The sequence below is a fragment of the Tribolium madens genome, unplaced genomic scaffold, assembly GCF_015345945.1.
Source record: "Tribolium madens isolate multiple individuals breed KSU strain unplaced genomic scaffold, Tmad_KSU_1.1 Scaffold_97;HRSCAF=244;Tcas5.2_LG3a, whole genome shotgun sequence".
In the NCBI taxonomy this organism is placed as follows: Eukaryota; Metazoa; Arthropoda; class Insecta; order Coleoptera; family Tenebrionidae; genus Tribolium; species Tribolium madens.
The window spans coordinates 5,991,510-6,016,786 of NW_025401069.1; the positions used below are offsets into that span (position 1 = coordinate 5,991,510).

At 31.1% G+C, this 25,277-nt stretch overlaps 1 protein-coding gene across 3 annotated transcripts in view; it reads right to left on the bottom strand.

Annotated features, from left to right (window-relative positions):
- The window catches only part of LOC123014687 (frizzled-2), a 48,474-nt gene that overhangs the window by 17,705 nt on the left and 5,492 nt on the right, over positions 1 to 25,277 (bottom strand). Inside the window, exons 1-2 of one of the 3 annotated variants that reach the window (XM_044413917.1) lie at positions 20,352 to 20,686; positions 13,939 to 14,012 (exon numbers count right to left, since the gene is read on the bottom strand). The gene's annotated coding sequence lies outside the window, so the exon portion shown is untranslated. Of the gene's footprint in view, positions 1 to 13,938; positions 14,013 to 20,351; positions 20,687 to 25,277 lie in introns of those variants that run through there. The other 2 variants (XM_044413918.1, XM_044413919.1) reach the window with 2 other exon arrangements.

Sequence of the window (25,277 nt, forward strand, 5' to 3'; positions counted from 1 at the left end):
AACTAAATAGTGAACAAAAAAATAACTAATGAGAGTATAACGAAAAATTAAGTAATGTAAAGCCGATTTTACTTCGAGTTCTCCTGAAATTTTTGATTTGCACTGTTTTATAAGTTTGTAAATGCAAATATTTGCGAAAACGAATCACATTTAAATCAACAGTTAAAAATGAAAAAAAAAAATTTTGTATACGCTCCCGGAAACAGCTGTTTTACGGAGTCTTTTCCGGACTCAATAAAATAGTACGGATATTTTAGGTACTCAGTCCCCAAAAACAGTTTTTGCGGACTAAAAAATAAAATTGGTTACTCTGGTAACGAATTTTTTTTAATTACAAAGAGGTGTGAATTCGTGTTTTGGGAGCTTTAACAAAAAAATCTTGTATGCACCACGTACGCAAAAGGTTTTAGGTGACTCCTCTCATTAAAGACTCGGCTCCTACGTCGCCTCGTCATTAATTACGATTCATCCCCTAAAACCCTATTTTGCGTACTTGATACATAAATAGCTATTTTTGTGAAACAGTCAAAAATTACAAAAATTTGTTTAAACTTTATAGCACTGTTCAGTTGTAATAAGGTTTTTGGTCCACTATACTTGTAATGACTCACCCTGTACACGAATTTTAAATGTGTAGCATTTTTTTCTTTATTATCATTATCTAAAGATGTTACTAAAATGTTAACTTAATTTAAAATGCTTAAAGTTAATTGCACAATTTCTTCATTGTTATAAAAATATAGCTCAAGCCTTATCTTGTCAAAAATGATTGAATGTGTATAATACAAGGACCCCAAAGGTATTAGACACGTTGTTTGTAATAAAACAAACCCACACCAAATTTTCTTCGAGTTTATTTTTCATTACAGATAATTTGTACCCCTTAGCAAGGCCTTCACTGCCTATTACAGTTGAAGAAATATTTCAAAATAAAATGTGGGTTGACTTCATTCCGCGTAACGCCGTCCTATTTCACGTGATTAATAAAACACACCGACATTCGTTAAATGCATTAAAACTGACTAACCGCCACTATGGAAGATTTTAACACTTATAGTGTGGTCATGTTTTGATTATATCCTGACTCCAATAATAATTGAAGATGCTAAGGAAAATAAAAAATAATGAAAAGACACTTCAACTTCTCGAGATCAGATAAGAGGGAAGTGTTGGGTTATGAAATATGATGGCGGACAACGAAATACGTGGGACTATTTTGACTGTCATACTGGAAGATTGACGTATTTAACCATTGTTATCGCGTCATCTGCTTTATTCAGGCAGTCCTACCTGACTCTCGCAGCAGGGTTTACGTTATTTCTACACTACCAGGTACATAAAATCTGACTGGGGCGATTTTTATTCTCAGTTCGTGTGTCAGATTTATTGCGTGAAATCCGAGCATTGTCTTATAAATTAGGCTAATTGTTAACTCCACCCATTTGTTGCCACTGGATTCTCGAGTCGACGAGATAATACTGAAATTACCACGGGTTTTATTTTTATCATTGTTTAGGTATTTTTGACTATACCCCACCTACATAATGGCTGGAAATATTACCAGCAAATGCATCAGTATCAAACTAATGTCCTGTAAATATGTCTACCGCGGGGCCATTAAGCTAATGTATTAGGTCACACAGTTTGGTGTACCTACGTTAAAGATTTTCTAAAACCTACAGAATACATAAATAAATGTTACGAGAATGAGGTATTGTGAAACGCTCCGGTCAGTGTCCCCTTTTTAGACATCTATATCAATTGTTTGCAAACTCTGCAGGCGAGCTAAGAAAGCTGCTAACTTTTACCTACTGGGACTTAGATTCTGTTGCAGATTTATGAAAATTTATGGCTTCTTAAGTGAATGCTGGGACCTCCCAAATGCTAACGATAATCAACTTCCAGTCATTAGTTTATCTAACTATTTCCGAAAATTGAGGAAAAATCCTGTCTCAGAATCTACCCGAATGCCAAGAGGGATTACAAGTGACTTTTTAGTTTCGTTGTGAAACCGCAAGCCTCCTAAAAACAACAAACGGAAATGCATTAACCACGTTTTATTTTTAAAAGCATTCGGACGAAAATAATGGTTTTGGAACACAATTTCATGAACTGGAATTTTCTGCATTTTTATTTTACAAAAAGCTCCAACCAGTCGGCAAATAATCAAATTTGTAACAGTGTATCAAGCGCACGTAATTTGCTTGTAGAAAATATTTTGACTTCTGTGAATTGGCGTAAATGGACGGGTCTTTAGTCCAGAATTTTGTCCTTGTCCGAGACAGTGCTCAACCAACACCTATTTCAGTCCCTTTTAGGCCTTGAGTAATTTATGGCAGCACTAATGATTTATGCTCAGTCAATTGTCAGCGTGACATCTCCATAAACATGTCACAAAAATCCTTTAAGAAAATAACTGTTGTGGGGCCTTTGTGTTTATTTATCTTTCAAACGTGACTTTCGAATCTTTCGAGGAAGGTACCGGAAAGATAGTTGTATTTACCTTGAGGAAATTAAATTTAACTCAACTTGTCTCTAATTAAAAGTTGGATATTCCTGTTTTTTACTTATAGATTATAAAATAATAAAAAACGTCAAACGACCTATAAATATATAGTTAGTGAGAAACGTGAAAAATGATAACCAATAATATTAAATTGGTATTTGATTAATTATTATGGATTAATTTTACAAAGGCGTTAGACATCACTTTTTTTATACCAAATTGTATGTATTTAGAAATCTGAAGCTGAGTTTCTAAACATGGATAAAATATTAATTAATATCACACTCTTCTATTACTTTCCTAATTTCTAAATCCGCTGCTAATGTAAAAGATAATGAATACCATCAATTAAAAAAAAACTACTAAACACAAATGAAATAAAATTAAAATAAATGACTCGAAAAAATTTATGTAGGTATGTACTGCATTTGAAAATAGAGAGTTGCAATCGTTTCCAATTAAACCGAACAGCACGAATTTCATTACAAGTGTCGTAAGATGCAAGTAATTTTTGTGTTCATACATCACTACAGATACCATAAAATTTAAATTTAGTTAAACTTATTTTTCAACGATTCCTCCATTCATTTCTTGCCCTTTGGAGGATGAAAAGTATGGCATTACTTCGCAGGTGTTGGTTAAAATTTACAGAAACGTCCCACCGCTGGTTCTTAATTATAACCGTGATTTATTATATATGATTTACAACTTCCACGCATGCATGCTCGGTTAACACTTCTTTAAAACGTTGAACTATTGGACATACATATTTGTCAATAATTTTATCATCAATTAGAATCTACCAACGTTAAAATTAATCAAAGACCACATAAAAAAGTAAATCAAAGCAGACTGTAATTAGATTTTTGTTTCTGAGTAAAACTGCAATTTTAATAAACCTTACATAAATTTAATTTAACTCAATTGCAACCTACAACAATTAATTTATTAATTATTTGTAATGAATGGCGACGGCTTCTGTCTTCTCTGTAATTACTTCTGTTTATTACCGTTCATTTAATTATAAAAGCATTACTTACATTCGCTTTTTATAGTTTGGTAGTTGAATTTGCAAGGACTAATTAAATTTTGAAATACAGGTTTTATACCAATTGATTCATTCATTCAAGTTTTATAAGGGTTAGTTTTAATTATAACAATATTTGGTAACTCAGTTGATACTGGTTGTCAGTTAAATTACTACTCATTGTTTTTACTAACCATTGAGTCACATAATTATGTTATGAAATGTTTACACATTTTAATTGGCAAACATCATAACAAAGTTATAAAACATTTGATAATTTAATACTTTTTAAGTTACATTGTAATGGAAAATTCTTTTTATTAAATCTAATTTACATTCACTAACTTAGAGGAATAATGAATGCATAACTAAAACTGAAAACTTGAAGAAATGTGTTAATCTGTAATTAGTGTTGCTAATTTTTTAAAAAAGAAGTTAACTAACGAATTGCTTTCGGTCGTAAACATCTGCGTAAATCAACCAACATTGAATTGTTTGAATTAAGCAGTTGCTTTAATTAATTTATGCCACATCACGACCATTATCTTGATATGTCAATTTAGGATCAATGTATCTCTTTGCTGCGACGACAAATAAATTTACCAGGACTTTGGAATGTGTTCATTCCTTGAGAATTATTCATAACCGGTGAGCCCCAGCAAAATAAAGTGACAAAAATAACGTTGGAAATAATGGCAACATGTTATGTTGTTCACCTCACGTTAAAAAATAAATATTCTAGAGTTTGATGTAATTTAATGAGATATACTAAATATCCAGACAAAACAGAGCTGACTTTTGCACCTTACCTATATGACACGTCCAAGTGACTCAGTCAGGAATTTATTTAGTGAAATGCAATATTCGTGAAAAACAAACCAATTATTTTGCGAAGTAACTGAGAAAAGTCGTGGGTGTCGTGGTACGAAGATTATTTTTGCACCGATTTTTATTGGGACTTATAAACTTGTTTGAAAACCACGACTGCCAACGCAATAAACAGGATTATAAATGGGGTTATGATAATTTCTCGCGCTGTATTTGACTTTCAAATTAATTGTATCATTTTGAGAAACTTTCTGCGGTATCTGGACACTTATAGTCACATTTTACACACTGTGTTTAATTTATTTGCCGGATTCTATTTTTAATAATGTTTATACCGTTTTGTATTGTCGCTTTTAATAAACATAGTCGATAGTCCGGTCCTGCCGTCCACTTAAACATCCTGTCATATTCCTGTAGCTCGTTATAAAATATACTTATAAATATGCCCATTTAATAATACGACTTTGCACAGAAAGCCAATGCCACCTGTTGAGCTGCAAAATTTATTTTTAACCGGGCTCTACACACAAAAAGCAAAATCGTTATACTAAAGGAAAGGCGTTTGTAAATCGTAAATAATAAATAATTATTCAGTGTTGCATGCAAATAATTTTACTCGGCCTGTAGCTTTTTTTTTGACGCAAAAAAACTTTATGTGAAGATATTTGAAGTCGAAAATAAGAATTTTCCCAGTAACAAAGATCACAGCATCATTTGATAGGTACCGATTATCACGAAGCTGTACTCATATGTTCAGTTCCTACTTTTCCCATTCCTCGGGTTTCCAAAGCAAAGTCTTGTCGAAAACTTTTAAAACGTCACTGTTGTTTATCTAGTATAGGGTTTTCTAGCGCAATGTTATTTAAATTTGTACTTGTGTTACAGCTGGGTTTTTACGGTAATTTGAAAGTTTCATTAGGTGTTCGTTTTTGGACGGTTTTGGAACTAGGACAGCTTTAAATATTACAGTTTATTTATTTTAGTTTGAGTAAAATAAAAATTGGACAAAGACTTGCTTCATCTTTGTCAAGAAAATCTAACAATAACAATGCAAATAGAAGTTAAAATCTGAAAACTTCAACTTTTGTGCATGTTTTTCAGAAGAAGCATTCGACCGGAAACAGCTTGTGTCCTAAACACCCATGACCACACCACATGAATCTTTCAATAGAGGACCACATGGTAGGTATTAGTAGTAAATCGAGTGGAAACTGTTAGCCTCAATCACGGAAATCAAAAGCTTGCAATTTGTAAAATAGTTCATTTAAAAGTTAAAAGTTTTGCACTATATTTCGATTTCATCGAATTTCGTGGCCTCAAATGTCAACTACTGTTAGCAATTTAACTTTTAATTTAACTATTATTATATCTCTTTACTTCTTTCATATTTGTTTGTAATTTTTGTTGGTCAACTTGAATTTAGTTGGCGACTAAAACCCTCTAATCTGGAGTCCCATCAACATTCATTCAGATAAGACAAGTTAAGTAAGTTATTACGGCTTTTATGACCTTGACTATCACCATTTAAAACATTTGCAAAACTGTTAGATTCATCCTCTATAAAACTTTCCATATGAAAATTGAATTTTGATAAAAGTTAATAATTGTTTTTTTTCTCTAATGAGATCTTCATTGTATTTTACCTTCATTTTAAAGTATTTTTACCACATAATACTTACTTCTTACATTCCAACCATGTTAAAAAAATACAGCAAAAAACGATTTGTATTAAAAAAATGTATTCATTTTAAAAACTGATTTTTGAAACATTTTTGGTTTGTAACTGTGGCAAAGCCTACCTCTAAAAAAGGCACTGTGAGATTTTCTGTCATTTACTTTTTACTCTTTGAATAATACCTATAATATTCTGCTGTTCTTAGATTCAATAGATAAGATAGAAAATATGTATAGCGATTTATGTACATATTTTAATTTGAAACATATCAAAATTCGTGTAATTTAACCATCTTAACAAAAATATTTTTTTTCGACGTGTGCGATATTTGAAATAGCTAAATCACTTCGGTTCTTGACACTCTATCATTCCAATAAGCCATTAGTGTTATTATTTCCAACACCGGTTTAATTTTTGTGCAATACTCGACACAGATGTCTAAATGAGTCTTGTGGAATGCCGGCTCGTTTAGAGGGAATTCCTTTTTGTCAAGTTCAATCAATACTTTGCTATATTTATATGTGAGAAACAGAGTAAAAAATAATAAAAGTAACATTGAAGCTGCAAACATAATAAAAATTCTCTTATCTCTCCGTTTATAACAAGTATTAATGCAGTAAATAAAAATCTTGCATGTATTTGCGACCTTTGACAAAACTTGTCCTATAGTTAATTAAATTTTCACAAGAAAATTAAATTCTCGGTGAATAAAGAAGATGTGTTTGGCGTCGTTATACCCATATCTTCTGACATTTTATATTTTTTGCACCACCTTAGTAGCCATAATGTCATAAAAGACATTTTGATGGAGTGGGTGCCCATTATAATAAACAGATAACTTAGAACTCATGTAACGACAGGACAACTTTCTTGAATAAATCAACCAAAATGTTATGTAAATTTTTCCCATGGTTGTCTTTTTGATCACCTATGTGAGGAAGTTCTCCAAAAAGAGACCGAGTGTAGCGCAAAACTGGTAATTATTAGTTTTTTTGCGAAGCAAGTTTGCATATTGCACACAGGGATCTCACATGAGACGCAGAGTGCGGGTGTGATATATGCGTTTTCCTGCTGTGCGGGACATTAGTCATATCGCGATAATGTTAAATAATGACACCTACTGACAGTTTCTTCATTCCCAAGCGCTGAACAGCAACAAGCTCGACTGTCCTGTCTCATGTTAGCCACATTACCGGCCCACGCTTTTACAGGCCCATCAGCTTTTTATTGTAATTCTGCCACGAACGAAATCATATAATATTGGCTTAATGTTCCTGTTTTGATTGTATGGTAATAAAAATGATCAACATCGTCAACAATGTTTGTCTTAAAATAACACCAACGATTTGATGGAACAATATGAGTGCGCCATATTAACATTCTTAATTGATTCCACAGTTTATGTGAAAGGGTGATGTTAAGCCAGACCCAACACTTGAATATTTATGATACTGGTTTTAGAATGCTAAAATATGCATTTTGTCAGACTTGGACTTAGTGGTGCCTTCTGTAGATTTTATTATAATATGCATATTCACTGTCTAACGTTTATGTATGTTCAACAAACAAAATCTTTAGAACCAATAATTTTCTAGATCTATAAATTTAAGTCTGAAACATTTTTATTCAGTTATCACTTTGTGAGAAATTTGTACGAGTATTTTAAACCTGCCTGTGTATGCAGGATATAGCCTTTTGTTATTCTTACTTTAGTGCGTTGGAGGAACCGCAGCTGTTATACAGTGACACGGTAAGATTAGCAAAAGTGTAGATGATAAATGAACACCTATGTATCTTTCCCTTAACAATGGAGAAATTTATAGAGTTGAAGAATTTATAAACTGAACCAACATTGTATGCAGCGAAAATTCCAGTTCCTGTGGCAGGCGAAGTTGTGGTAAAAGTAATAAAGAAAAGAATTTATACGTTTCGCACTAAATATTTCGTTTATATTTGGACAACTTTTACACAAGAATACATTTTTGGAATGATGACATATCAGGTATTAGGTTGCACTTCAAAAAACTGTCATTGTTAATATAGGTTTGATTGCAATTTGTCTCCAAAAACGTGTCGAAGGGTAAGGGGGAACACCTGACTAGAATAGTAAATACAATTTCTACGGTTAATCGATACTGTAGGGAAAACCGACGACGGGAGCACCCTATATGAACCGTGGTTAGACAACGAATACCATCCAGCAGCACAGAACTTTAATTTTTATCTCTTATAAAAAAAACTAACATTCAAGTTTTGTGTAGATTTTCTTTTCTATTTCAAAAAGAAATAATACAAAATTTTGTAACTGAAAATGCGTTATTACTTTTTTTGCAATGTTATAAAAGCATCACAGTTTTTTAAAGGAGATTATGATCGTTTGTACAATAATGTGTTAAAATGGACTAAAACTTATTTACTTCTTCATGCGTTCCAAAAAGTGAATGAAGCCTAGGAAGGCAAATGAGAATTGACATAAAAAGAAGGCTAAGAATGAAGTATTCTATTTTTAATTATAATTTGTTTTATATTTTTTATTTTTTTATATTTAATTAATGAGTAAATTTGTTCAAAGAAAATAATCTTAAACATGCACCAATTTAAGCCTCAAAAATTGACGAGATTATAAAAAGAGTAGAAAAAGGTAATCAAATCTAAATAGAAGCATTTTTGATGAAAAGAGTGAAATCAAACGAAATAGCCACAAAAGCAAAAGTTTAAATGATAAAGACACAAGCAAAAATAACACACGTTTATAGCCTGATTTTACTTACAATTTCTACCATTAATCTTTCAAAAAAGGCGATTCCTTTTGAAGCAAATTGGCTACATTAAAAAAAAACGATCGGAACCAGCATAACTGATTTTGCACTTACTTATATTTATATTATCACAATATATGTGTTAATTTTAATATCAATATGTTTTGTTTTAACACGTTTTGTTGATGTTGTCAATCCCAGTAAACAAATCGCCAGAATTGGAAACTACTAAAACAACTAAAAAATCGATTCTATGTCAAAAAAATATTTAAAAAAAATGAATACTCTTACTGGCGTCACTAGGACTTAGTGATTGCCGACTGATACTAATTTAGATTCTTGATCATCAGCAGATATCAGTTTACATTCCGAGAAAGCCGCAACGACAAATACAAGTTCATCATATTCCACGATGGTCCACAATAATTTAATAGAATTTCGTGTCTCAAGTTGTCTGCTATTCGAATTGCATTTTATGGATGCTGTCATTTTCTTTGTAGTTATGGCGTCTGAAATGGCACGTTGGGCGTGTAATCGACCCGTTACCAACTGCTCAGATGACACAGACCTCCGCCTGTATCATATTTCACCGTGAGATTGAAAATGAAATTATATTTCGATATTCTTGTTCAACCTATTGAAAATCCCTCTTTCCAAAGTCATTTACTGCCGTAATAGGCATTTGAGTAGAATGCTAGAAAATAATTCGTAACCGCGACAAATCTTAATTTGCTTCAAAAGTAGGCAAAGCAAATTAAGCGCTAAAGAAATTATTACTCAATATAATTCTGCACACTTGAATCACCTATGACTAGAGGTAGAAATTTGAAATTCACTTTATATAATACCATAACATATACCTTTCTTGAATACATATTGCAAAGCTTTTTGCATTCATATGTGCACATTTACCAGTCCCCAGAATAGCTATTTGTGCATGCGTTTGTGGTGATTAAAGATTTAAAAACTCCACCTAAATCGTGTACTTTTATTTTTGACTTCTCACATGACTCAACATTGTTTGAATTCAAGTTTCTATATTCTGCATCGCTGGATTTTGTGGTATAAATACCAAGAATTGTGCACACCTCTTTTGTCATTTCCATTCTCGAGTCAACAAAATAAATTAAATCTACTCGTAATTTAAAAATTAATTTAAAATAGAGGCGCAATTTAATTTTTGATGCAGACAGAATAGCTTGTAGGCCTTGACTGTTGGCAAATATAAATATTAAATGGAAGAGAGCCGAAGAATATTTTTCTTTTCTAACGTCGGTAATAAATTTTTGTAAAGATGAAACTGATAGGATTTTACCAATTATGAGCGCTGTGTTCTTCGATGTCACCCAAGAGTCACACAGCGATGGAAATGATAAAATAAAGTGGTTAATGGTCGAGGTTTCGCCCAACGAAGTTGGTGGTATGTGACATGACGTGATTTATTGAAACGATCGTGCGAGAAAACGCCAGAAACCGAATCACGCTGAAAGATTGATGAACGGTTAATCTTTACAAACACAAAAATGTTATGTCAAATTCTGACTTTCTTAAAACGATAATGATGTGAGAAATTCATTAATTGGTTTAAACATTCTAGCCAAGCGTCGTAGTAAATTATGATGTTTGGTTGCTCACATGTTCTGCATAACCAATTAGCTATTTCACAGTTCATACATATCAGATTTTTTGTCCGTTTCAACATACAAATAGCTAAGTAATTTTTAATTTTTTAAGAGGATTCATTAGGTATAACATTACCAGTCATGCAATTTGTGAAATTTCATTTTTGCACAGTGAAATGTTCATGGAAAAAATCCCAATATGTGTGAATGTGTCAAAAGTCTGTCCATCGATCAATAAAATCAGACACTATCAAAATATTATCGCTTATCACCAGTGTGCAATTCAAAAAATTAACTACAAAAATCTATTTTTGGGATATCAAAAACACGTCCAAAATCGGTGCATCTTGAAAGCAAATTAAATCTTCTCGAGGTAACATAAAATGACTTTCTTAATCTCCTAAGCCGATTATCCCACTAAGATGGGGTCCGAACTCAATCATGGTAAGCCAGACTTCGTGTGTCCTTTTATGAAGCACGTGTTCTTAAGAAAGTTACCAAAGGCAATCGAATTTAATTAACCTGACCCTTTGCACCAATCTCAACACTCTTTTTCACTTTATTGTCGCAATAGAGTGTTCATTAATGGCTAATTCAATCTAATTCTACGTGTATTGTAATGTAAAACTTATTCAAACTACATTTCTTTTACAACGATTTTTTTTTCTCGGATATGGACAACACAGTTGTCACCATCGATCAAAAATTGAAATTTAGATGTTAAAAGATCAAGACAGAGTGTTGGGTTACCCAGAATTTAGTATTTAATCCTTCTTTGACAGTTGTTAAACCACAAAGCATTTCAGGTAAACGGTTTATGTAAGGGATTATGGGCTTTCTTTCAGAAAGGGTATTGTAGCAACGATTATAATAATTTTAAGCCGATTATTGTGACAGAAAGTGGCCCAACAAGACATGTGGAACTTTTTTCCACCCATTATTTTTAATTGCATTTTTATTGTCACATTTAAAACCAACGTGATAATTGAAGAGAAAACAGCGATTTCCTCTCATGGTTGCAATAAAATAAAATTTATAACGACACATATTGTTCCTAACAAAAACGTAAAAAATTATATTGAGTATCTAAAGATTTATAAATTTTGCAGTGATTTTATCTGATACACTCTTTTATTCAAATGAAATATTAACAACATTTGTTTTGCTCGAGGTAGAAATGTTTTAATACACATTTATAAATATGTATTAACAAAAGCAAGAGTTATTTTAACCCTTTTATCACTCGTACTTTTATTATGATTTGCCCTCAAATATAAAACTAATAAATAAATAAATATACAAGACACTTTTTAAGTAAACATAATTCTGTTCACTTATAAAATAAATTTGATAATGCACTGGAGTAGAGAGTACAATTATTATAAAACGTCAGCCAAGTGAAATTTTCTTTAAATTTAAATGTCATAATTTTTATAAAAATACATATATTACTCTATTGTTTTTACAATTTACCCATCTATTAAAATTGCCTCACTCAAATATTCCACCTCCACCTAACTTAACTTTTTATTGTTTTATGAATAAAAAAAACAATTATTTATGATGTTTTATTGCATTATTAATTCACTACGTATTCTTTATAACTTAAATTATTTATAAGTATTTGAATGTAAAATAACTTGTTTGTTTGTACAGGTACTTGTTTTTTCTTTTGTATTTTTGTAAGTGCATGTACAAAAATTATACTATAAAATACAGACTATTTACTAGGTAGGTAGTTAGTTTTTACTCATATGAAATCATTGTAGGTTATTTATTACACAGTTTTTCTTTAGAAATTGGATATCTTTGACGTTTTATTTTGTATTTTGCCGCTAATGCTTCTCTGTACAAAAAAATCTTTTAAAATAGATACCTAGTACCGATCTCGGTACCGATAAGGAAATGTAGTATTGGAACAAAAATTTCTCTTTTTCTTATAATACATCACTTCATGCTTAACGGTAGTAAAAAGTAAAGTAAACCCCTTTTTAAGAAACATTTCCTTTTTTGAAGTATAACTAACAGACTTAATATTTTTATTAAATAATTTGGATTCTTATCTTATAGGTAAAATAAAATAAGTATTTTTAGGTTTTCAACATTTAAAAAGCCAATTTTATTAAACAATTGAATCAGTTTTCCTTTTTAAATTTTCTAATAAGGAGTCAACTTCTTCAATTTTTAACAGTGTAATAGTAGAGAGCGGTAGAATGACTCTATTTAAATTAATTTGCCAATGCTAATAAGCACTCCATGTCAAGAAGATGAATTGCTTTTACTGCACAATTAGCTTTGACTAGGATTGCTTCTTGTCAAACGACTCTTTAAAAAATCAACACTAAAATTTCATTAGCTGTAGCGTTTGATCCTTTCTGTTTTTACTAATTGTTTTAAAAATAAAACGTAAAAGTAATGTACTAAATAAATGAAATTTTACAAATTAAGTTAAATAATTTGGTGAGATAAATGAGTTAATTCCAGCACGATATTAATTACCTACACCAAAGAACAAAAAATGTAACAGAATTCAGATCGTAACTAAATTTAGTTGATGCAAACAACTAATTAAAACAACGTCTAACTAAGTACAGAAAATTAATTACCGCGTTCGGTACGCAATTTAATTTTATGTTAGTACACAATTAAGCGGACGCTGTTTTGTTACTTCTTCTAATTACTCTATAAGATTGAGATTCCTCCAGACACGCAATATTACGTTCTTTCGCATCATTTGAATTTGTAAAACAGTGCTGATGATGCGACAAATAAAATTACTTTAATTATTAGCATTCAGAGAGCTTTCAGATATAATTTTCATGTGAAGCAGGATATAACTGTTGTTAACAGTGATTAGATATCACAAGGACAAGCGTCGTTACGTCGAAATACAGGAAGAAATTGATAGACAGCCGTCCTGTGCGCAATTAAGCACCGTCGTGTTACATTTATGACGATCGTAGACTATGAAAGACGATGAAACGGCGTCGTGGCGCCACTTTAACTCAATGCGACGCTGATTAAGGTCTTTTCGATGCACAATAAAAGGGTATCTTTGGAAATTTTATTATCTATAAACAAGGGAGGGTGGAAAAACCCATGCGTTATAATCTATATTTAACGCAAGAAATCAAATTCTTATACTCGTTCCTTTCACCAAATGTCAGTGATTATAAAAACTCTAATTGAAACAACTTTATCAAAAGAACAGTCGTATTTTTAAAAAGTTCGATTCGTTTGAAGTTGCTGAAATAAATTTAAAAACAGAAAATCTCCGCATCAAATTGAAAATCAGAGAAAGCTTAACAATCCCCAGCATTTGGTATGCAGCACATAAACCAGGACTGTGCTGTGGCTGTGACTGTCGGTTAGCAAAAAACGTTTTCCTCGTTTCCTTGTTTGACACGTTTATCAATCATTGGACACGTTTTTCGTACAAAATAAATAAAATTTCAATGTTCAACCGGACTATGATATTAATTTACGTCGAGGTGACTAAAATAGCGCAGTTGTAAACTTACCTTTATTTTAAGATTCAGAGGAATATCTGCAATTCTTCCAAAAATAGTTTTAATCCTCGTCTCCGACGGTCTGTCTGTAAAAAAGATGTGAAGAATATTTAATGCCGTCACTGGTTAGTGCACAAGAGATCAAAACACTATAAATTAAATTAATATTATACCTGCGTAATAACCTAATATTAACATGTCTAACAAAGTAGATTACTGAGTAAACTTTAACTGTTATTTTGATACCGTATTATTATCAGTTAGGTTTTTATTATAATCATCGGTACTTTTAATTACCACCCATAGTTAAAAAAAAATGAGAATGCAATGAGGAAGTAGAGCTAACTTTTTTATTTTTTATTAGAATAAATAAGTGATTTAAGCGTATTATCATTAGCCTAATGCTTTGTTTGTGTTGTAGTTCGTTGGCGTATCGATTAACAATAGAGTTTCATTTTTTATTCAACTGCAAGATGATATTCACAGTACGTTAGAGAAGACTGAAATAAAAAAGAATCGCGAAAATGCTACTCTGGAAAATAACTTTAAAGCATTATGTTTGTTCATTCATATACAATGAAGTCTTTTGGAAAGATAATGGCATAAAACAGTCAACTGGAAGAGTTGGCAAATGGAGATAGATGCTAAGCGAGGTTTAATTCGCCCTAATTACAAAAAAACGTGTTTGGGGTAAAAATTAATATACTGCGTCATCTGTGGTAATTGCGCTTTCAACATGTTAAAATATTTCAATGTCAGAGGAAGAAAGAATCGATTTGATATACCATTTTGGAACTTTATAATTTGTTGCATACTTTTAAATCCAGCAACGTCAATGACTCTGCTAGACAATTTCCATACTTGTTTCCTCAAAAAATTTCGTGTTTCTGGAAATGCTTGTTAGTTGTTACAACTCCGATGATGTGCATGAGCAATCATGAGTGGTAATTGCTCATCAATTCTACCATAACTCACTCTAAACATTTGTTTTGAATAACCAAAATGTGTTAGCCTAGCTATAAATTAACTGAAACAGTCGTATTTGAATGGAACAGTTTTCAGGTGGAGACGAATAATGACATAATCAATACTCAATGTGTCCTTCGATGGTGGGGAAAATCGAATAAATATGGTGAAATAAGCATTCTTAAATTAACTATTCGTTATTTTCGAGTGATTGATTGATAGTTCGTTTTCTTTTGTGAACGTGATGCCGAAGCCACCATTACCATCGGATTGAAGAACAACAAAACGCTATTAGAATTTTAAAAACATGTCATACCCAATTTGATTGTTTTTACATTTGAGGCCATTTGATAATGTAGTATTTTAAAGTTGCCGCTTAAATTTTTAATGTGGCTTTCTTGATCGTACAAATTTATACGAGTATGGCCGTGTAAAGAATAAAAATATACACGGACAATTTATTTAGTGTTTCCGGATGATTCACATGATTAGAGTACACGACTCCCATTAGAATTTCTACAGAGGAGCCAACGTGTGATTTGTTTTCCGAAGAGAGACAAAGTACAGGCATGTATAGCTCGTTGACAGATTTATGTGTTTATGAAAACAGACATTGGGCGTAAAATGTAAACAAATTTCCTCTTTCTCAACAGTCTCAACTGCTTCAAACTTGAAGATATTGAGTATCGCGTGTTGTTACAAATTTACAAGTTTTACGTTTGGGTTTTAACTTATGTATAACAGAAACTTACGTTTTTATGACGCCGAATGGAGTGTTTATTTAAAATAATCAGCCACTTACTGTCGGACATTTGCCAATTTCAAAGAACGTTTGTTTTTTTATTCAATTGCTATACAACTTTTTAGAGATTTTATCAAAGCATTTTGTTTACATGTATACATATACTATGTAATATATACGGTGATTCAAAAGAGTCGAACAAGAGCTCAGATTTGCTGTTATAATATTTCTAGGCCGCGTGGTTTTGAAAATATTTAAAAACACAACAAATTGGCAACGCTGCAGTACATTTTGAACCATCTTGCACCTGCACTCAATAATTTAAAACCAACAAATTTTTGATGTGCTGTTGTCAACTTTACCTTATTAAAAAAGCTCTATAATATTTTACAGGGATTTTAGTTTATTTTTTAATAGCCTAGATGCATGTTTTGACGTCTCTTATACAGAGTGGTTATAAATAATTTTCATCTAGCCAGCTTTGGAATTTTTTCGTATGTAATTTTAGTTCTGTCATTAGTGTCACTTATTAATTAATAATAAATTGTTGTTAATTAAACTTTTATTGTTTCAACTAATTTCCAATAATAATTGATAATAATGTATACTTTGGAAGAAAACAAGTATATAATTGAAGTCTATTTTCGATTAGCAAAACGGCGATTTTTTAATTTTTAGTTAAAACAAGTAGGTACCCCTATTTTCGTAAAGCGGCATTTTTTATTTTACATGGAAAATTCACAGCTGGCTTGATGAAAATCATTTATAATCACTCTGTACTAATAAAACACAAAATTACTTTCTATTATCAATAAAAAATTAATATTAAAGTTGCATTTTTGAAGAGTTATATCTACCTAAGAAAAGTTGGTACATTTTTGTTTGCAATTTTGAGAGTAACTTGAGTGACTTGATCTTTCTAGAAAGCATCCAAGTGCATGATTCTGCAGTCCTTTTGAATTATGCTGTATTTTAACGTTTTTATGTAAATTATGACAGGAAACCGTGATGAACGATTTTTATGAACAAACACCAACAAGATCTCATTTTAGTTTGTTTTGAGACGTGTCATAGAATAATTCAATTTAATTAGATCAACGTTTTAATTTTTATAAAATAATTTTTTGACATCTAAATAACATACGAACTGCCATGCAACATACGTCCTCAACTAGGACGCCTACTTGATAGAAAGACTTTTTGATCGCACTGTATTTTATTGGTTTAACATGCTGTTTCATCTAGAATTCTTCAGGTTAATACTAGTAATATCTCACTTATTAACTAATAAAGGGGAAACATTATTTTAGAGTAGTTAATCTGAATGGAGATCTTTCATAACTACGATGAAACATAAGACCAGATAAGTGGGGGCTAGGTATAATTACTTATTGAAGGGTGGGTCAGCATGTCTTCATTGGAGGGAAAACAAAATTGCATTAGTTTGGTATTTTTATAAACTGCATAAATAATAATTATTAAAGTCTTTTAAAACATGAGGCACATGTTCATTCATGTATATTGTGGGTAGTTTGCTCATTTAGCATGGCAAGAATGACGCAGTTGCGTGACCAGTCTCATTACGTCATAAGTAGAGTCACTCTCACTGGTGCCAGCAACCCTCAGTATAATAGAATAACTAGAATAACCCTCTGCCGAACCTTTAATAATCAGATTTCAAGACAAGTTATAGATTAATTTAACACGCATAACATGCCTCATTATGTGTCAAACTCCATACGAAAATTTGAATTTAGTATAATATATTAAGAACATTGGAATTTTTATGACTTAATTTTGACACTTTGTCGCGTGATATTGTTCTTTCTACAACAATCGTTGCAAAAAATTGTTTATTCTAGCGAGAATCGCGTGCTGAATAAAAAGGAAGTTATGAATGAGTACAATACGAATATAATTGCAATTAAAAACTAGAAATTGGTTAAAAACGGTGTAATTTAAAGTCCCCCGAAATAAATTTGATTTATTGTTTGTACCGGAGGCAACATTGAGATGCAAAGCAGGCTTTGATCCTCAGAGGAGTGATGGGTTCTGACAGCCTAACAAAGCTCGTTCACGCATTTAGGACACGGGAGAAGAGCTTTTATGTCCCCTTCACTAAAGAGTGTTAGCTATGAGTTTAAAGCTTTATAGAGGAATCGTATTTTTGCACGCAATTTTAAAAAACAGTCACAGGGAAAGTCTTTAATTTACCACACGACTTAATTAGATTTATTGACCTAACCGATGCTTTAATGAAAAAATTTCTTTCAATAAAAGACTGAAAAAAGTGCTAATTTATCATGCTGATATTTTTTTACAAGAAGAGGGATAACGTTCTCTTCATGGAATGATGGATCGCTGTCAACTATGCATTTCTAAATGATACGTTTTTATTTATGTGGCAGGAAATTTTAGCCCCAGATGCGACAAATTTAAAACAGATTTTAATAATAGCATGATTTAGGAGCTTTGGTGGTGCTAGAAGAAAAAGAAATCCTCCTTTTTTACTTATACTAAAGCATATGGTGTAAACCGTGTCGTTGGAGCATTTTCGTATTATTGCTTTCTTGGTAAGCAAATCTTTGAAAGTATATGAAAAAATCCTTTGAACTTGAGACTACAAGGCACTTCTGTGCTCTATGCCTTTTCATTTCACTTACATTGGCACTTGAAAATCTGCCTTCTAACGGTCGGCATGACTACGCAATTCTGAGACGAGACCCTGTTATTACATCAACTTATGCCTGAAAAACGACGCCACTCGACGACGGCAACGTCTGAACAGAGGTTAACTTATGAGTAAATACTTAGTTTTGCTGAATTCTGGATACAGGAGAAAAATTTTTCGTAAAAGATTTCAAACTAGCAGGAATTTACCTTCTCTCAGACACCAATTCCAATTGTAAGCTTTGCAATTCCGCAATAATGAGCTTTGTAGGATTTGAACGGAGCTTTAGTACCTAGGCTACGTATCGAATAAGATTTTACTGGAAACGAGAATTAAGTCGTGTTAGAGACATCAAAGATTATAATTTCTCTTCTCGTTATCTTTGACCCAATTTCAAAATTGGTTTGCTTATTTGAAAAAATCTGATTTGATTTATAATTTAAATAAAACAAAGAAAAATAAACAATGAAATCTGTGCAAATTTTAATTTTTTCCGAGCTCATGTAGATTCATGAAATTAAAAAAATTAGAGCAAAATAATTTATTTAAAGAATGTTTTTTTAGATAGAATACACATATTTGTCTATTTGATATAAATATAAATTAAATATATTTTCATTACCTTGTTTAAAGAGCTTCTTACAACACACTTCGAAAAAATCTTTAACTGATAAAAACCATAATAAAATCACAGCAACCAAATTATGCTGGCAATAAAGTGTTGTAAATTATATTTTGATATGTCGACCACTAAAGAATTTATTTTTGTGTACTTATGAAACTGATAAGATAAACTGTTTGTGTATCAATATTTTAGTGTTTTATCAAAAAGTTCTCCAAACGGCTGAATGAAGAACGGACAATTTTTACAATAACATGATTGATTGATTATTTCTCATAGACAGCATTTCACAAATTTTGACATTTATTTTTTTGACATTTGTTTTTTTTATGTCTATTTAATAATACTGATGATCTTGTAAGTATATGTTTTTTTAATAATTATTTATTAAAGGTACCAATAAAAGCCACAAATAACATACATTTAACCTCTCATAACTGCAAAATTTTTATAGATAGAATTTTTTCAATATTTTTTCCATGTTTCTAGTACCATACCTTACATGGCATTTTTCTCTGGGGCGCGAGTTCTGGCGCTCCCTGTATAAATAAAAAATATGAATTTTATTTCAGACTTCTAATTATCCCTTTAAACAAATATATCAATTGAATAGTTATCTATTCAAGGTGGATTTTCAGAATGAACCTAGTCAGTGTTCAAAAACAATGATAAATTGGTAATTTCTTAAAATATTTTTTCTAATTTCACATTACAAATTTACAATGCTTTGTAAATTCTTCGATTTACTTACTTACTTACTTGATTTGTTAAAGCCTTATATAAATAAAAATTAAATAAATCGCTGTTGTTGGAAAGTATTCATTTCGTACAGTTGGAAACAAAATACTTTGGTCGTCAATGTCACTTGAGTGACATTAAATTGTAAACCATGCTTTAGGACTGTTAACCTTATTTTTAGCTACTGTCAGTCATAGTTACATATTTTTGATAGCAAAATATAATAGCTGTCATTAATTTGAATTTGTCATTCATTTTAACGTTAAATCTTGAATTACATTAAAGTATCAGAAAAGTGACGACAAAGTATTTTGTCTCCAACTGTACTTCTATAAAATATGATTTTAGGAAATAATTTTTAATCAAGAAACAAGCTTGAATTTAACTGTGGTCCGTTAATTTTCAAAATTAAAGAAATAAAGTTTATTATTGCAGTTTTATACGTTACAAACATATACTGCAACTAATCCCCAAGTGCAAGGTAAAATGAAAAATACAGAGTTTTTAAATTGCTACATAAATTTAAATGGTTTAATAATCTAAAAACGTAACATTTGCCATTTATTTTTTTATCATTACAACAGTAACAATACTTATATTTATTTTATTACAGTTAGTAATGTTCAGTTTTTGAAATATTTACCGTTCAGGAGTTTAATAATAAATTATTCGTAAACTTATCATACCTGTACGAAACCGTAGCCCAGTAGCATTGATAAGATAAACAGAATGGATAATCCTGTAGATACGAAAAATACACTAAATACTTCAATTCTTATGTTATTAAAGCAAAGTCACAGGAACAGTCGAAATCCACTGAAAAAGCAAGCGTCCTCACGCACTTTTCCGCCGAGTTAAATCGTTGAAAAACACCAAACTACCGGTACGGAATTCTCGAAATGTCCTCACCGATCAAGTGTACATATTTGTATGGCTACCGTATACAGTTTATCGATGAGCAAGTTGTCTACTACATGATAAGAAACATTGATAAGTAGTCTCGAGTTGAAGCCAGACTGAACGTTTACCCGAAGGGCTCGATGTGTTTTTATCAGCGATAAGACCCCTCTAGTTGCTACCGTGCGCGACGCATTTTAACTGGCGTCGGTTTGCGACGCTCTATACACATCTCTCTTTGCGAGAGAAATGCTCTATGTGTGTCTCACTTTATAAGGAATACCGCTCGTTTTTCCTTTGCGGCTTGAACGCACCCTTCTCAAAGAGAATTCATTTAGTCCGGCTACGTATTCTTCCGTTTTTCTTTTACGCACACTTCGGCAATAAATGGCGACAGATTTGTATACTGTGGAATGGACATCCAGCGGAGAAATTTAAGGAAATTGTTAGGTAGTTTTTCAATTTACCACAGTAATGAAACTCCAATTTATCGACTACCAATATTGGAAAACCGTATATCCAATAGGGATCTGTTGCTACAACTTATTCTCCATTCTACAGACATGTTAAGGGAAATTGTTAAAAAATAATACGTTAGTACGTATTTTATTTACATTGGCTCGAAATCTTTAGAAAGTACTCGTATTTGACGTACTGTACTAATTTACGCGAGTTTTTTTTATTGTTGTTGAGTACTGAATATAGTAAGTGTCTGTAAATGATTGTAACAAAAAAAAGTCTATTGGTAACACTGAATTATTGGTAATTCTTCTAGTCTGAGACATTTAAGTGACGGCTAGCTTAACGACCGCCACTCAAAAACGAATGACAATTGACTATAAAATTGATGTGATACTTGAATTTGATGCTCAATGTTGCAAAATTAAGATTTCAAATTTGTTGCCAACGTGATGACACAAATCTCAGTCATTGACAGTCACTTGATATTATATATAGGTAATTAAAATAGTAATTATTTTTAAAACTAAAGCATTTATTTTGTCAAAAAAGAACAAATAAAAGAAACACATTTAAAAAAATATATTCTTACTTGGTGACATTTTTTTCTTTAATTTGTGATGAAACTGGTGAATTAACAAGCTTATGTTTGAATTATTATTTATTTTGAGCTATTATTATACGTAAAAATTCTAGTGGTAAATTAACAGAAATGTTTGTTGCAATTTTGCATAGCGTCTAGACGAACATTTTAATTTTAGGTATGTGAAACTTTTTACAATTTTAATAGAATTAATAATTAATTAGTAGTAATTAAGTACCAAGACATTATAAGTTGCAATAAAATATGCATACAAGTGTACGTAGGTAATTAGTAATTACATAGCTGTAATAAACACTCATTAACACAATAGAAAATCTAGCAGGAATAAGAATTGTACAAAAAAATTATAATTAATCTTTTTTAGTTATTCAAACGCAAGAGAAAAGTTTCCTGATGCTAATTATTCTACTTTATTTAGTGAAAAATAAAAAATAAAAAATGCAAAAGCGGGATTAAACTTGACATTTAGACGTGTTTTTTTAGTCTTTTTACTCATTAGATATATGTATATTTTGTAGTAAAAAAAAATCTTAAAATAATGTTACAGTTATGCAGGGTGAGCATAAATTATACGCATAAACTTAGGAAATATAATGGAAAAACGGCCTACGAAAAGTTTTTTAGTTATTTACTGAGATATTGCGTTATAAAAACACTATTCAAGATTACCGCCCCTTCAAATTGAGCCTCAAAGCTATAACTTTTAATTTAGGGTTAATTCGCCATTGGAAGTACGAGTATGTACGAACACGCACATACTTTAATTATATTTTTCTCGTTTGATTAATTTTCAAGTACAAGACCGTGCAACTTCATTAAAAAGTATATTTACTTCCTTCAAAAATTCAATTTCAACTAAGACGAAATACTTGAGAAAATTTACAGAGCAAACAATTAAATATCCGTCAAAATCAAATTACCAAACGAAATTAAATTTAAATCTCTTTCCATTTACTTTTCGCTTATGTAAATATCAAAAAAGTTCGATCAATTTAAAAACTTAATTGTACGTTTTACAAGAATGAAACTTAATGTTTCTCGTTCCAAGTTTCGTAAAACTCAATTCCCAGAAAATTAAAACTAAGTTGTTAATGTGATCATTTGTATATGAAAACAAATCTGAAAACTAAATTAAATTGTTACCCGAGGATTTGTTGATTTTAGCGCTTTTTTTTGATAAATCAACATGTATTGACTTGTATTTTTCTAAACGATTTTAATAACATATCTGTCAAAAAAGTCGTGTTAGCAGTTGGCTTTTGTGCAGAATTTTATTCAAAAGGAATGAACAAACCCAAATTACACCTTTATGACTAGTCCGCAGTGACAAAATAAAATCGTTCTGCTAGGGTGAGAGCAATTTTGTCCTCCGAGAAAAATATATGGGAATATAATTGAGTAAACATCTATATGAGGGGCATGTGGCGTCATTACTGTTGGGAAACTTGTGCAATAGTCTTATTTAACCACTGGGTTAAACCCCCTGCAACCCCAGTTTCAATGAGTCGTAAAACACGTCGTAAACTCACGCCCGAAATCAAATAATTAAACGATAAAACAACCCTAATGTCTTTATTTTATTGCTTTTAGGACTAATGTTAGACTTGATTCCAGAGGTTGTTGCTTGATTTACGAGATTGTTTTAGAACGCTTTTAAATAAATTGAGGAATTTGACCTAATGATTTCACTTTACAAGACGTAATTCGTGATTTTTGACACCACTGTTGATATGTTTGATAAAATTAAATCGCGGCTTGAATGTTGAATGTTTATGCATGAACAATAAATTTAGGATTAACTAACTTATGTTAAATTTAACTTCTTTAATGTTCGGTTATTTATTTCCATTTTGTGCTAATCAAATATTTACAATTAGACAATTTAGTAATTTTAAGATATATTTATGTAAACTGTCTTTCTCAAGACAACAAAGTGTAGGCTTTCAAAAACGCCTGGATGGCGTCAGTAACAGAGACTCTCTGCAACATGTGGAAAGTCATTATATTACCTTTCATCAAAGTACTTTATCATCAGTCACCCCCGCTTGGTCGTGTCAACAAAAGTTACATTCCAACTTATCATAGACCATGGTTGCCAATCGATGAAATATGTATTAAAATTAACAGATCCTGAGCAAATTACGCGCTTCGAGGGTCGCTCGAATTCCCCATAAGAATGCAAATCGACTATTTTCATATCAAACGAAATATAAAGGGGAGTTTCGTCTTTATTATTCACCAATATCTTTTCCACTTTGTGAGTTTCTATCACTTTTGTCGATCGTTTCGCAACGTCGTCGCAATATGCAAATAAATATTTTTAGAATGGGGTATTGTGTATTTTGGGGAAATCTTTCAAAATTTTGTCGTGTCTGTCGGTGATATCTGACATGTGGGTTTAAACAAATTTTAAGTTCACGTATGATGACACTTGAAAAGCCCCTAGCTGTCAACGGTGGAGCCCTTCAATTGCCATCTGTAAAGAACCGGCGGAAACATTTGGTTTCAGCTTATTCAATTTGTTGTTTTTGCAGATGCTATAAATATACATGCATTTTGTCTACTAGGCTACTAGGTAAATATTTTATTTCTAAAAAAAGCTGTTTTTGTTCTGTTATGAAGCCGGTAAATGCTACTTCAAAATTCTAAAATAATAAGCTGAAACAGTTGGAAAATGGAAATATATTTGAACACTTTTAATCAGTCAAGTCTGAAACTTGATTTAACATTGCAGTACAAATGCAAATAACAAATTCGACCTTATCACATTAAATCACTCAATTCCATATTTTTCACTTGAATCTTGAGTAATTTCCACACACAATTCTGCTATGAAATTGTAATTCCTCTATTATTTTGGTATACGCAGACCACTCGAAGACTATTTTTCACAGGAGAAAAATATTATTTATGGTGCAGTTTATCTCCTAAAATCATTTTGGGATTTTGCCAAAATAAAAGCAAATTCTTGTTTTACAGACTCTTGTCAACAAATAATACATATTATACCTCACCTTCATCATACTTTCTCCAGAGTAAAATTTTATTTAGTTCAATTATGTACTTTAAGGAATAAGTAGAAATAAGTCTAAAAATTGTAGGTTGATATCTCTTTTACTGTACTAATGAATAAATTTGTAATTATAATCAAAATCTTTGATTTATAAATGTTCCACTCATTTTACTATTGTAGTGATTTGTTCCTTAAATAATCAATAAAATATAAAATTTTCTGAAACACGAGATCACTAAATTTTATCGTAATATACTTAATATGTATGGATGTACAATCAGCATAAAAAAGATTGTCCTCCTAATAAACCGCGCGGACCCTTGGAGATTGTACCTACCCATAAACCACAACAATAAATCTTTTCCATTGTAAACGTCATTTCTTATTCAACAGTATATTTAGTTTGCAGTGAAACTCAGTTACCGATTTTACTTTCAATTGAGTAAATAACAAATTATTATAATTATATAAAAACATTCAGAGTTTTATACTGCAACTTAAAATTAAAATGAAAAATTATTGATTGATTAATTAGTTATTTATTTACTAAGATAACAAATAAATGCCGTTTGAAATGGTATAATTAAATAAACAATATTATTATTAGAAATACCTAATAAAAACTATCTATTACTAGGA